The sequence below is a fragment of the Aythya marila genome (genome assembly GCF_965140915.1).
Source record: "Aythya marila genome assembly, chromosome: 30".
In the NCBI taxonomy this organism is placed as follows: Eukaryota; Metazoa; Chordata; class Aves; order Anseriformes; family Anatidae; genus Aythya; species Aythya marila.
Window position 1 is genome coordinate 1152097 of NC_139071.1, and position 12798 is coordinate 1164894.

Genomic DNA, 12798 nt, shown 5'->3' on the forward strand with positions numbered 1-12798 from the left:
GAGGGTCCATCAGATTCCCCGTGCACAGACAGACACCCGCCTCCCAGCAGATAACCTCACCAAGCAGCCCTCCCTCTACCCTTTGAGGCCGCTGTATCACAATGACACACCACGGTGACACCATGGTGACATGGCCACTGCTGCCCACTGGGACATGGCTGGCACTGCTGGCCAAAAGCCAAGGACCTGCCCAAACTGTGTGGCTGGGAAGGGGGTGAAAACTCAGCACGGGAGGGCCCCCAGACCTCAGGACCTCCCTTGTCAGGCCACGCCAGTGTCCCCAGCACCCCCCTTCCTTGCCCCTTACGTAGCTCTGGAGTGCATTCAACCCAGTAAAGCCATCTGTTAATTATCTTGCTGCATTTAATTAATTAATTAATTAATAACTAATTATCTTGCTGTATTTACTATGTGTGCAGCCTCACCTTGAGTGTTGTGTGCACTTCTGGGCTCCACGATATAAAAGGGATGTGAACGTCCTTGAAAGCATCCAGAGGAGGGCAACAAAGCTGGTGAAAGCTTTGTCCTGTGAGGAGAGGCTGAGGGCACCTGGGTTGTCGAGGCTGGAGAAGAGAAGGCCAAGAGGCCACCTCATTGCTTTCTACAACCTCCTGAGGAGGTTGTAGAAAGCAATGAGAGCTTAATTATGCTCTGTGAGAGCACAAATATGCTCTCACAGAGGCGCAAAACAACATCACTTACTGGCTCAGCTCTGGAAAACAATGGGGCCCTTCCCAAACATGGGGCATCCTCTAGATCTTTCTGACAGAAACCACCCCTATGGCCCCCTGCTACCAAAACCTTGCCACGTAAACCCACTACACTGATTAAGGAGGTATTGGGGAGGCATTGGGGAGGCATTGGGGTGGCAAGGACAATCCCCAGACATGGACTGTATATCTTGAAACAAGACACTGGAACTCATGATAAGGAAGCGGCAGACGGACAGAGAAACAAACGTAAGGACTATAAATCTCGAAACTGGACATTGGAATTCATTATAAAGATACAACAAACGGAAGAATTAGCAACAACCAGCTCTTGCAATTAAGAAACATGCCAATTCAGCAGATTCCTGACCAAAGGTGAAAAGTACACTGTGAGGAAGACTCGGGGTCTTCCTCCCAAAGACCCCTGCCCACGTCCCAAAGACCCCTGCCCACAATTCTTGGAAGGCTCTACGCAGGCGCAAGGTGCCAAAAGGCTAATTAGCATGAGAAGCGAGGGAAGGCGGGGATAGGTAATGAATATGTATAGGTGCTTGTAGAATATTGATAGATTGATTGTATAAATTCAAGACTGCTTTCCGCTTTGGGTATGCACGATAGGTGGAGAGATCCCCCGTGCATCCAGCGCTGCAATAAAGAATATACCACTTAAAGGAATTTCGGCTTCGATCTTTGAATCAATCTGGCACCCCAGATGGGACGACCTCTCTGCCGGACCGCAGGACCCGCTGGGGACAGGACTCCCTAGGGTACCCCCGGGATTTCCCGGAGGGACTCCTCGACTCACCGGATCACTGCGGAGGCAGACAAGGACCCCATCATTGTAAGTGAGTATATTCTTTATTCTGGTTTGGTTTTCTGGTAGACCGGTCATCTGGGACTGTCCAGTAAGTCGGAAGGTGACTTCTGCAGGACAGTATTTGGTATATACTTTGTGGTTAGTACCACAAGTATATCTGGGGACCTTGGGGTCCATCTGTATCTGGAACTGTCTGTAAGTCAGAAGGTGATCTTCTGCGAGGCAGTGTTCGGTATATACTTTGTGGTAAGCACCATAAGTATATTTGGGGACCTTAAGGAAAGAGCTCGCTTTAAGGTCCATCTGGAATTGTGTTGTCTATTTCGGTTTTCTGACTCATGGAGTATGGTATTTAACTCTGGTTATTGTTACTGCGATTTTGGCTATTTTTCTGGTGGTAATAGTAGGTTCGTGGCATTGTTATAAGAGAGATATCGTTACGGTGTTACACAGTTCGGTTTTCTGACTTATCGCATGTGGAATTTGACTCTGACTATTGTTATTGTGATTTTAGCAATATTGCTGGTAATAGTAGCTTTGTGACATCGCTACTGAAAGATAATGCGTGCCCGTATTTTTGTGAGTGATATGTTTTGTGATACGCTTTTGCAAGTAACATGTGTATTCTGAAAGTGTAAACTGGAAAATGGGTGGGCAAACAAGCAGTGAAATTTTAAAGAAAAGTGTGTTAGGATGTGTTTTAAGTCACTGGAAGGATATCGGAGGATCTGCCGGTGGAAGTGTGAACAGGAAAACATTGATAAAATATCGTAATCAGTGGTGGCCGCTTTATAAGCTGGAATGTGGAGAAAAGTGGCCCCTAAATGGAACTTTAAACTATAATATTTTGCTACAGTTAATGTTGTTTTTTTGAGAAGCAGAACAGGATGAAATGTTGTATACTGATGTTTCAGCATCTTGGTGGGAAAAGGTACGGAATTAAGTTGGCCCCTGACTGAGCCTTTGATGATGGCATTAGAGAAGTACAGGCTGGAGAAAGATAAAGGAAGTGTTAAAAGGGTTGTTGAAAGTGTTAAAGGTGTTTGAAGTTGAATGAGCAGGGAAAGAGGATGTAGGAATGTTAATAGTTCTGCCTCTGCCCGAGGCAGAGATCTTAAAATCCCGGGTGTTAGCCCTTTAGGGCAAAGGGACCATGATGGGTCCGAGAGAGTTGTCACAGAAACAGAAAACCAGTTAACTCTTAAAACAACCTGAGTTCATGTGCGAGCTCAGATTGCCGATGGGACCGCTCAGGGAACTGTGGACAATTGCATTCCCCTGACCGACCCCCACTAAGACCCGAATCATCCTGAAAATTATGAACGGTTAAGTAAATACTAAAATCTGGATGAATTGGGAATTGAGAATATGCTTCCAACAAGGTCTAAAAGAAACCCCTATGGAATTTTTAGACCAACTCTGAAATGTAATGAAAATAAATAAATAAATAAATAAAACAAAACGGTTTGGACCTGGCTTCGGAGGACAAATTGACTAGCCTTTTCCTAGGATAATAGACCCCTGATTTCAACAGGAATAACGGGGACCTGGGGAATCTACCCTAGTACCTCCGCTGGTTATAATGAAGCTAGGGGAGGAATGGAAGTGAAATTTCTTATTGATATGGGGCAACGTATTCAGTTCTAAATCAAGCATTAATGCCTTCACAGAATTATTATGTTAGGGTAAAAGATGTGTCGTGGTTTAACCCGGCCGGCAGCTAAACACCACACAGCCGTTTGCTCATCCTCCCCCTCCCTCTCTGGGACGGGGGAGAGAAATGGAAAGTGAAGCCTGTGAGTTGAGATAAAGACAGTTTAATAAGACAAAATAATAATAATAATAATAATATGATGATGATGATGATGATGATAATAGTACTACTAATAATAATGTGTACAAACAAGTGATGCACAATGCAATTGCTCACCACCCGCTGACCGATGCCCAGCCTAACCCTGAGCAGTCCGCCCCCCCCCCCCCGGCTAGCCACCCCTATATATTGTTTAGCATGACGTCAGATGGTATGGAATACCCCTTTGGCTAGTTTGGGTCACCTGTCCTGGGTCTGTCCCCTCCCAGCTCTTACTGCACCCCCAGCCTGCCTGTTGGCAGGATAGGGCAAAAGGCTGAGATGTCCTTGGCTTGGTATAAGCACTGCTCTTAAGAAAATTAACTCTGTTCTAACTGAAACCAGGACAAGGTGTAACTGAAAAGGCTTATTTTTGTGATCCTTTGAAGTACAAGTTAGGGAAACAATGGGGCATACACAGATTTTTATATATGCCTAACTCCTCATGGGCACTCTTAGGTAGAGATTTATTAGAGCAAGTAGGAGCAGAAATTGTCTTTGAAAAAGGGAAAATGGAATTAAGAATAGGAGAAGAACAACTAACAAATGTGTTAAGCTTGGCACTAATACAAACTGACCCTAAAAGTGAAATACCTTTAGAGATCACAGATCAAGTATGTCCAGGAGTTTGGGCTACCGAAGTCCCTGGAAGAGCTAAAAATGTGACCTTAATAATTATTAAATTAAAGCCAGGACAGAAACCCGTTAAGGTTAAGTAATATCCTTTGAGGATAGAAGATAGGAAAGGAATTAAAGAGATAATTGATAAATTTTTACAGTATGGATTATTGATTGAACGTGAATCAGAATACAATACACCCATATTGCCAATTAAAAAGGCAGATGAAAAAGCTATAGGCTAGTTCAGGATTTGAGAGCCATAAATAAAATCACTGAGGATATACATCCAGTAGTGGCAAACCCTTATACTTTGCTGACTAAATTAAAGAATAGTCAAGTCTGGTTTACCGTACTGGATTTAAAAGACGCCTTCTTCTGCCTAGGCTTAGCCACAGAAAGCCAAAACCTATTTGCCTTTGAATGGGAAAATCCCGATTCAGGCAGAAAGACGCAGCTTACGTAGACATTACTACCTCAAGGATTCAAGAATAGCCCCACTATTTTTGGAAACCAATTAGCAAGGAAACTCGAAACATGGATGCCTCCGGACACTGAAGGTGCTTTGTTACAATATGTACATGATCTCTTAATAGCTACTGAGACTAAAGGGAGTTGTATTCAATGGACTATAAGTCGTCTTAATTTTCTGGGTTTAAATGGATATCAAGTCTCTTGACAGAAAGTCCAGCTGGCTCAACAAAGTGTGACCTATCTGGGATTTGAAATTTCGGAAGGACAACGAGAACTAGGAACTGAACATAAGGAAGTCATTTGCCAGACTCCAGAACCTCAAATGGTAAAGGAGCTACAAACCTTTTTAGGAATGACAGGTTGGTGTCGCCTTTGGATTTATAATTATGGACTATTGGTAAAGCCTCTATGTGAATTGATAAAGATTAACCAGTCAAAGTTAGTCTGGACTGGAGAAGCAAAAAAATCTTTAAACAACTTAAACAAGAATTGATGATTTTGAAATATCAAGCAATATTGGTAGAACAGGACAACTTGGAAATTGTGATAACTAATATTGTAAATCTAGCCTCTTTTCTTAGTGATGCTCCGGCACAGCCTGTGATTCACGATTGTTTAGAAACTATAGAGACTGTGTATTCCAGCCGACCAGACCTTAAGGAGGAGCCCATGGAAGATGCGGAAGAAACTTGGTTCACGGATGGGAGCAGTTTTGTTATGCAAAGACAACATAAAGCTGGATATGCTATAACAACTACTCAGCAGGTAATCGAGTCTAAGCCTTTACTCCCTGGAACATCAGCTCAAAAGGCGGAGATAGTTGCTCTCATGAGAGCATTGGAACTGGCAGCGGGAAAAAGGGTAAATATTTGGACAGATTCTAAATATACATTCGGCGTGGTACATGCTCATGGAGCAATTTGGAAAGAACATGGATTGCTGACCGCTCAGTGAAAACACAAAGTATGCTGAAGAAATTTTAAAATTGTTAGAGGCTGTAAAACAACCAGAAAAGGTAGCTATCATGCATTGTCAGGGACACCAAAAGGGGAACACCGATTTTGAAATTGGAAATCGATTGGCAGAGGCTAAGCAGGCAGCTGAAATAACTGAGGTGAAGGCATTGTCTTTGATACCAGACGGTAAAATCCAAACTATATCCAAATTATACAAAAGAAGACTTCAAATTAATTGAAGATTTGAAAGGTAAAATGAAACCAGATGGATGAGTATATTTAAAAGATAACCACATAGTAATACCCTCTAGTTTGACATGGCCCATAGTTCTTACAGAACACAATAAAACGTATTGGGGAGCTGGCACTCTGCATAAGAGCCTGCGTCAGACATTAGTGGGACGATATGATAAAACAAGTAACTCAACAATGTAGCATTTGTTTATACAATAACCCCAATACCAAGAATAGAATAAAGTTTGGAATAATCGGTAAAGGAAATTATTCGGGGCAACAGTGGCAAATTGATTTTTCAGAACTCCCTAGAAAAGGGGGATATCATTATTACTGGTTCTGACTGACACGTTTTCAGGAAGGCCTGAAGCCTTTCCCTGTCGAACAAAGCAAGCAAGAGAAGTGGTTAAAGTCTTGTTAAATGAAATAATACCATGCTTTGGGATTCTAGTAGCAATGTCTTCTGATAGAGTTTCACATTTTTGTGCACAAGTGGTACAACAGATAAGTAAGATTCTAAAGATAGATTGGCAACTGCATACCCCTTATAGACCACAGTCAAGTGGACAGGTAGAAAAAATGAACCATTTAATTAAACAATAAATAGCTAAAATTGGATAAGAAGCTAATTTGTAAACCTAGAATAAAAGGAAATTTGAGTCCCTTCAAAATCTTATATGGAAGGCCATAGCAATTTCTATTTAGTGGAGAGGACCTAACGCAGTTAGGATCAGAATATTTATATGCTTATATAACTGAACTTCAGAAACAATTAAATAAAGTACATAAATTTGTTTTAGGGACCAGGGCTAGAGGGTTGGATCAACCAATCCACCCCTTTAAGCTCGGGAATTATATATATATATAAAGACTTTTTCAGGACAACCCCTACAGGAAAAATGGAAGGAAAGTGGATGGGACCATACCAAGTATTACTGACAACACACACCGCCATTAAGATTAAGAAGCAAGCAGCTTGGATCCACAATTCAAGGGTGAAGAAGGTCCCGGCGAGGATATAGACCACCACTCCAATTGGACCAACAAAATTACGGTTTTCCAGATCCTAATGATTGCAGGGGTGCGGTTCTCGGATTCGGGGTGGGCAACTTGGGATGAGAACTTACACCTGACCTTAATACAAACAATTTCTCAAGTAACTAATAAGACGAACTGTTGGGTATGCACCCATCTGCCACAGCATGGGAATAAGGGTGTATCGTTAATCGGGATTCCCTCGCCTGCAAACTTATCTTGGACTAATTTGTGGGAAAACACATCTTGGGGTCGAAAATATTAAGAAGTTTTGGAACTAGAAGTGAGTAGCTTTGTGCTGTTGGAATCTTACTATGTATGTGTACAAAGGTGTAACCCACCTAGGGGTATGGGGAAACAGGATTGTATAAATACGGATACTACTTATGTGGGAAATCAGACATCTTGTAATCGAACAATTGATATTAGTACGACTAGCGGCTGGGCAAATTCAACCAGCTGGACAGTTCCAGAAGGAAAAGGGTGGTATTGGCTATGCAACGATACAGCCCGTAAGGTCTTGCCTGAGAATTGGAAGGAAACTTGCACTCTTGGAGCAGTAGTCCCCAATATGACAGTACATGATGTAGTGCCTCGAGGTTACTTGAGAAATCATATCCGGAGAATCAGATGAAAAATTAACAATACAATGGTAGAGAGACACACCCCTTTTCATAGTTTTGTGTGATGGTTTATCACATGGTTAGGAGTGAGTGAATTGGAAAAGGCAATAGTTAATATTTCTGCAATTATAGAGAAGTTAGAAAACAAAACTCTGGATGCTATAAAGGCTCAACAAGAAGAGATATCTAGTTTATCACAGGTAGTATTACAAAATCGGATGGCCCTAGACTTGTTACTGGCCGCTCAAGGGGGAGTCTGTACAGTAATAAACACAAGTTGTTGTGTGTATGTAGATCAGAGTGGAAGGATCTCTACCGACCTGGAAGAAATATGGAAGCAGACAAGGATCCTACATGATATCAGTAAAGATGATCTTTCGTGGAGTTTTAGTGAACTATGGAATAAGTTAACCTCCTGGTTGCCCAATTTTCAATGGTTGAAAGAAGTGTTCATTGCTCTAATCGCATTAGTAGTATTAGGAATATTTGTGTGCATGTTGTTTAGATGCCTGCTTTGTTGTGTTACTGTAAATAATGAAAGTATCTGATGCAAAAGAATTTGCATGGGAAAAGAAAAGGGGGGATTGATTAAGGAGGTATTGGGGAGGCATTGGGGAGGCATTGGGGAGGCAAGGACAATCCCCAGACATGGACTGTATATCTCGAAACAAGACACTGGAACTCATGATAAGGAAGCGGCAGACGGACAGAGAAACAAACGTAAGGACTATAAATCTCGAAACTGGACATTGGAATTCATTATAAAGATACAACAAACGGAAGAATTAGCAACAACCAGCTCTTGCAATTAAGAAACATGCCAATTCAGCAGATTCCTGACCAAAGGTGAAAAGTACACTGTGAGGAAGACTCGGGGTCTTCCTCCCAAAGACCCCTGCCCACGTCCCAAAGACCCCTGCCCACAATTCTTGGAAGGCTCTACGCAGGCGCAAGGTGCCAAAAGGCTAATTAGCATGAGAAGCGAGGGAAGGCGGGGATAGGTAATGAATATGTATAGGTGCTTGTAGAATATTGATAGATTGATTGTATAAATTCAAGACTGCTTTCCGCTTTGGGTATGCACGATAGGTGGAGAGATCCCCCGTGCATCCAGCGCTGCAATAAAGAATATACCACTTAAAGGAATTTCGGCTTCGATCTTTGAATCAACACCTATCTGAAAAGCATCCTCTCCTGGGTTGCCCCACACGATGATGTCTTCAACGTACATCCACGGGTCCTGAGGGAACCGGTGGACTTGCTAAGCCACTGTCCCTCATACCTGAGAAGTTGTGGAAGTGCGTTTAAGGAGTTCCCACTGACTGCAGGAGGGAAAATCTAGCCCCAGTTTTGAAAAAGGGAAAGAGGAAGGCCCGGGAGCTACAAGCCTTCCTCCCTTCGTGGGGGTGCAGAGCCTTCATCACCCTGAGGTGCAAGGAAGAGCTGAGGCAGGGCAGGGCTGGGTGTGCAGGGCCGCTCTGGAAGGTTCTGTGCTGGGGGCATGATGTGGGGGGTGCTGGGGGGGAACAACACAGAGCTAAGGGGACACATGGGGCTGGGGGCACCTGGAGCACACAGTCAGGGAGAACTGTAGTGTATCCCGTGCTGAGGACTGAATGCAGTTCGTGAGTCCTGGGTCCAGCTCTGGGCTCCCCGGTACAAAAGAGACCGGGATCTCCTGGGAAGGGTCCAGCGGAGCCCACGAAGGTGATACGGGGCCTGGAGCATCTTCCCTAGGAGGAGAGGCTGAGAGACCTGGGGCTGTTCAGCCTTGGGAAGAGAAGACTGAGGGGGGATCTCATCAATGTGCTTAAATATGTGAAGCGTGGGAGACAGGGATTTGGCCAACCTCTTCTCAGAGGCCTGTGGGGACAGGACAAGAGGCAACGGCCACAAAATGGAGCCCAGGCAGTTCCGCACCAACAGGCGAAAGAAATTCTTCACAGAGAGGGTGCCGGAGCGCTGGGACAGGCTGCCCAGGGAGGCTGTGGGGTCTCCTTCTCTGGAGATATTCAAGGCCCGTCTGGAGGCCTACGTGGGCAGCCTGCTGTAGGGAGCTGCTTTGGCAGGGGGGTTGGTCCCGATGAGCTCTCGAGGTCCCTTCCAACCCCTACAACTCTGTGATTCTGCAAAGTCTGGGGGGAGATGCAGGGGGAGCAGCTCAGGGTGGAGGACATGGGGCTGCATGTTGGGGGGCACATGTGAGTGACAGTGGGGGTATAATTTGTTATAAGTTGCCCCCTTAATTAATTTTCAGAGAGCATTGCATTAATAATAGAAAGGAATTTATTGAGTAAGCAACAGCAAGCAAAACAGCGCTGGGCGGCCGGGGAGTCTCGGCTCCGCCAACGGCGCGCACCTCACCCCCGCCAGGGTCCCTTTTTATATCTTGGTAATTCCGGGATTACGCAGCACATCCTGGTATATTCTGCGACTGCGCGCACTGTTGCTAGGGGGTCGTCTCTGTCCCTCTGGTGGTCGTGAAGATGAAGGTCGTAGTCTTCCTCAGCGTTGTGGTTCAACTTCTTTTTTTATTTGGTCATGTTGGCCCAGCGTGAGACAGGAAGGCAGGATGTTGATACACTAGGTTAGCAACTTACCAGGAGATGGTTCCATGAGCTTTGCAGCAGTGTCTTTGAACAAAAGAGGCAACTGAGATGCAGAAGGAGAGAAGGGGAGGGGCTTCTCTTTTTTGTTACATTAAGCAAAAGAATTTTCATAGTGTCTAGCCAAGTATTATACATCTCCTTACTTCAGCAGGAAGCTTTTGCAACTCCTGCTCCTCAAACGGAACTCCTCATTTTATAATACAAAAGGCAATGAACAAACATTTATTGTGTATTATATAATGGACATAGGAGTGGAACTGGTGAGGGGAAATGAGGTCATATAGGAGTGGGGGCACACACGAGTGTCAACGGAGGAGTTGTCCTCCTCCCTGTTAAAGGGGAACAAAGCTCCCCCCACGGCCTTCCTCCCTTTGTGGGGCTGCAGAGCCTTCACCACCCGCTGGCCGTCATACCTGAGAAGCTGTTGCTAAGGGCCATAGGAAATAAGGGGGTGGTTGGTGACAGACAACATGGCTTCACTCGGGGCAGATCGTGCCTGACAAATCTGGTGGCCTTCTATGATGGGGTTACAGCTTTGGTGGGTGGGGAAAGAGCAACGGACATCATCTTCATGGACTTGTGCAAAGCACTTGCACTGTCCCCCGTGATCTCTGTGACCGCCATGTCCCATTGTCCCCCATGGTCTCAGTGCCAGCCATGTCCCAGTGGGCAGCAGTGGCTATGTCACCATTGTGTCACCATGGTGTGTCATTGTGATACGGCTGCCTCAGAGAGTATAGGGAGGGCTGCTTGCTGAGGTTATCTGCTGTGTCTGGCTTTTGGGGGTGCTTCTGACAAGCCACACCAGGGCTGCCACGCAGGGTGAGGCCACCAAACTGGGAGAAGAGGGTGAGGGCAGAGTGACCTCCCCGGAGCCCGTACAGCCCGCAGGCAGGCGAGGGGGTGAACAGGGCTGTGTGTGAGGCTGCAAGCAGTGAGGGGCGGGCAGGAGCCCCCCCAGCTGTCTTGGGGCCACGAGGGAGAGCTGTGTGGGGCAGCTGAGGCTGGCAGGGGGGCAAAGGAAAGGGGTCCCAGGGGCTGTGGGCACTGGTAACGTCACAGGGTGGGATGCTGACACTGGAGGTGGCCTCACGGAGGCCCACGGGTCGAGCAGCCCTGTGCACGCTGTGCAGGTGCAGGCACTGGGGGGGGGTCATGAAGGGGTCTTGGAGCACATGTAGGCCCGCAATTAAGAGCTGACGGAGATGCAGGACTCGAAGGATAGGGAGCTGCTGGTGCTGCAGTCTGAGCCCATGGCCATGCTCCTCACGCTGTGCTGGCTTGTGACGTGCAGGTGAAGCCATGGAGGCAGAGGGTGTGAAGGGGTCCCTGGAGCGTGCGCAGGAGTGCGGCCAGAACATGGCAGAGGTGTTGGCACAGCTCCGTCAGGCAAGGGCTGGTTTGGAAGCGGCGCTGGAGGAGTTCTTCAAGGTCTGTAACCCAACGGCAGAAATCCAACAGGGGCACGGCAGAGCTGCTGGGGAGTGCTGCGATCCCCAGAACGCCTTAGCGCTTGCCGCCCTGGTTCTGGCCTGGCCTTGCAGAGCCCTGGGGATAGGCTGGGGATTCCCTTTCCCACCGTGACTCCATGCCATGTGTCCCGGTTGCTTTGCAGTGCGAACGGAGGCGTGCAGAGCTGGAAAAGGCTGTTGCTGAAAGCGCCGGGATCAACAAGGTCCTGAGGGCAGGAGGGAGGGGAGATCAACGTGTTTGTCGGGGAGGAAGCCCCCTCCAAGCAGGTGTAGGGTGGACTCACAACCTGGTCCTTTGTTTCTCCAGGCGCTGAGGGAGGAGATTAAGCACCTCCGGGAGAGAAAGGAGGTTCTTGAAACACAAATTGCCACGTGAGTGGGGACAGGGCCCTGACCCCGACCAGGGGTAGACAGCGGGGAGGATCTGCACAGCATCCAGGCACCTGTGTCACAGTTTGGGGGCTCCTTTCAGCTCCTCACAGCTGCTCTGGGGAGCCTTTTGCCTTCTCCTAAGCAGCTCCAAGCATCTCTGAGCAACTCTCGACTCCTTTTAGCAATGCTGCACGACTGTGAGCAGCTCCCAGCCTCTTGTCAGAGACCCCCCCACCCCCAAGGCCTGGGGCAGGGAGGAGGCAGAGGATGCAGGGAGGGAGTGTAGGTTTATGCGGTGCTGGGACGATGAGATGCCTCGTCCCTGCTCCAGCAGAGGCTGGGCAGCACCCTGAGCCCCTCCTGGCCACCTCAGTCAAGGGGGAAGTCCTAATGCTGGCCGAGGTCTCTTCTCGCAGCCCAGAAACTCTGTGGTGTCTGTAACAGGGGGAAGAGGATGCAGGCGGCCAAGCTGCCCAAGACTTCGACGCAGGAGATCGTGGCTGCGCAGCTGGTAGGAGAGATACCCCTGCTGTGGGGCTGGGGGGGGGCGGTCTGGACTCGGCCCCAGAGGACATGGGGCCATTCACCTCAGTGGGAACGAGGGAGGGGGTCTGAGCGCCCCCAATGCCTTCCCTGTTTTGCGTGCCCCAACACGTGGCCCTGCTTTGCCTTGTCCTGTAGGATGAACAGTTGGCATCAAGGAGGCACAGAATCACTACTTGGCTGCGGTGAGTTGCTCTCGGAGGTCGTGGCTCCCAAGGCGTTAGGCAGCTTTTGACTTCTCCAGGATGAACTGCTTCAGCATTTCTTTGTTTCCTGGGTTGGGGAAGCAGGCGGGGTGTGGATTTCAGCCTCCCCTGGCCCTCAAAGTACCACAGAGCCAAGAGGGATAGGCAGGTTCCTCACCCCACTCCTGAGCAGTATCTGTTGCTCCCAGCACGGCACAGGGTCCCATGGCAGCGCTTAAAGAGGATGGCTGGGAAGAGCTGGGACAAATTTATCGCTGGCTCTGTCTGAACCTTCTTC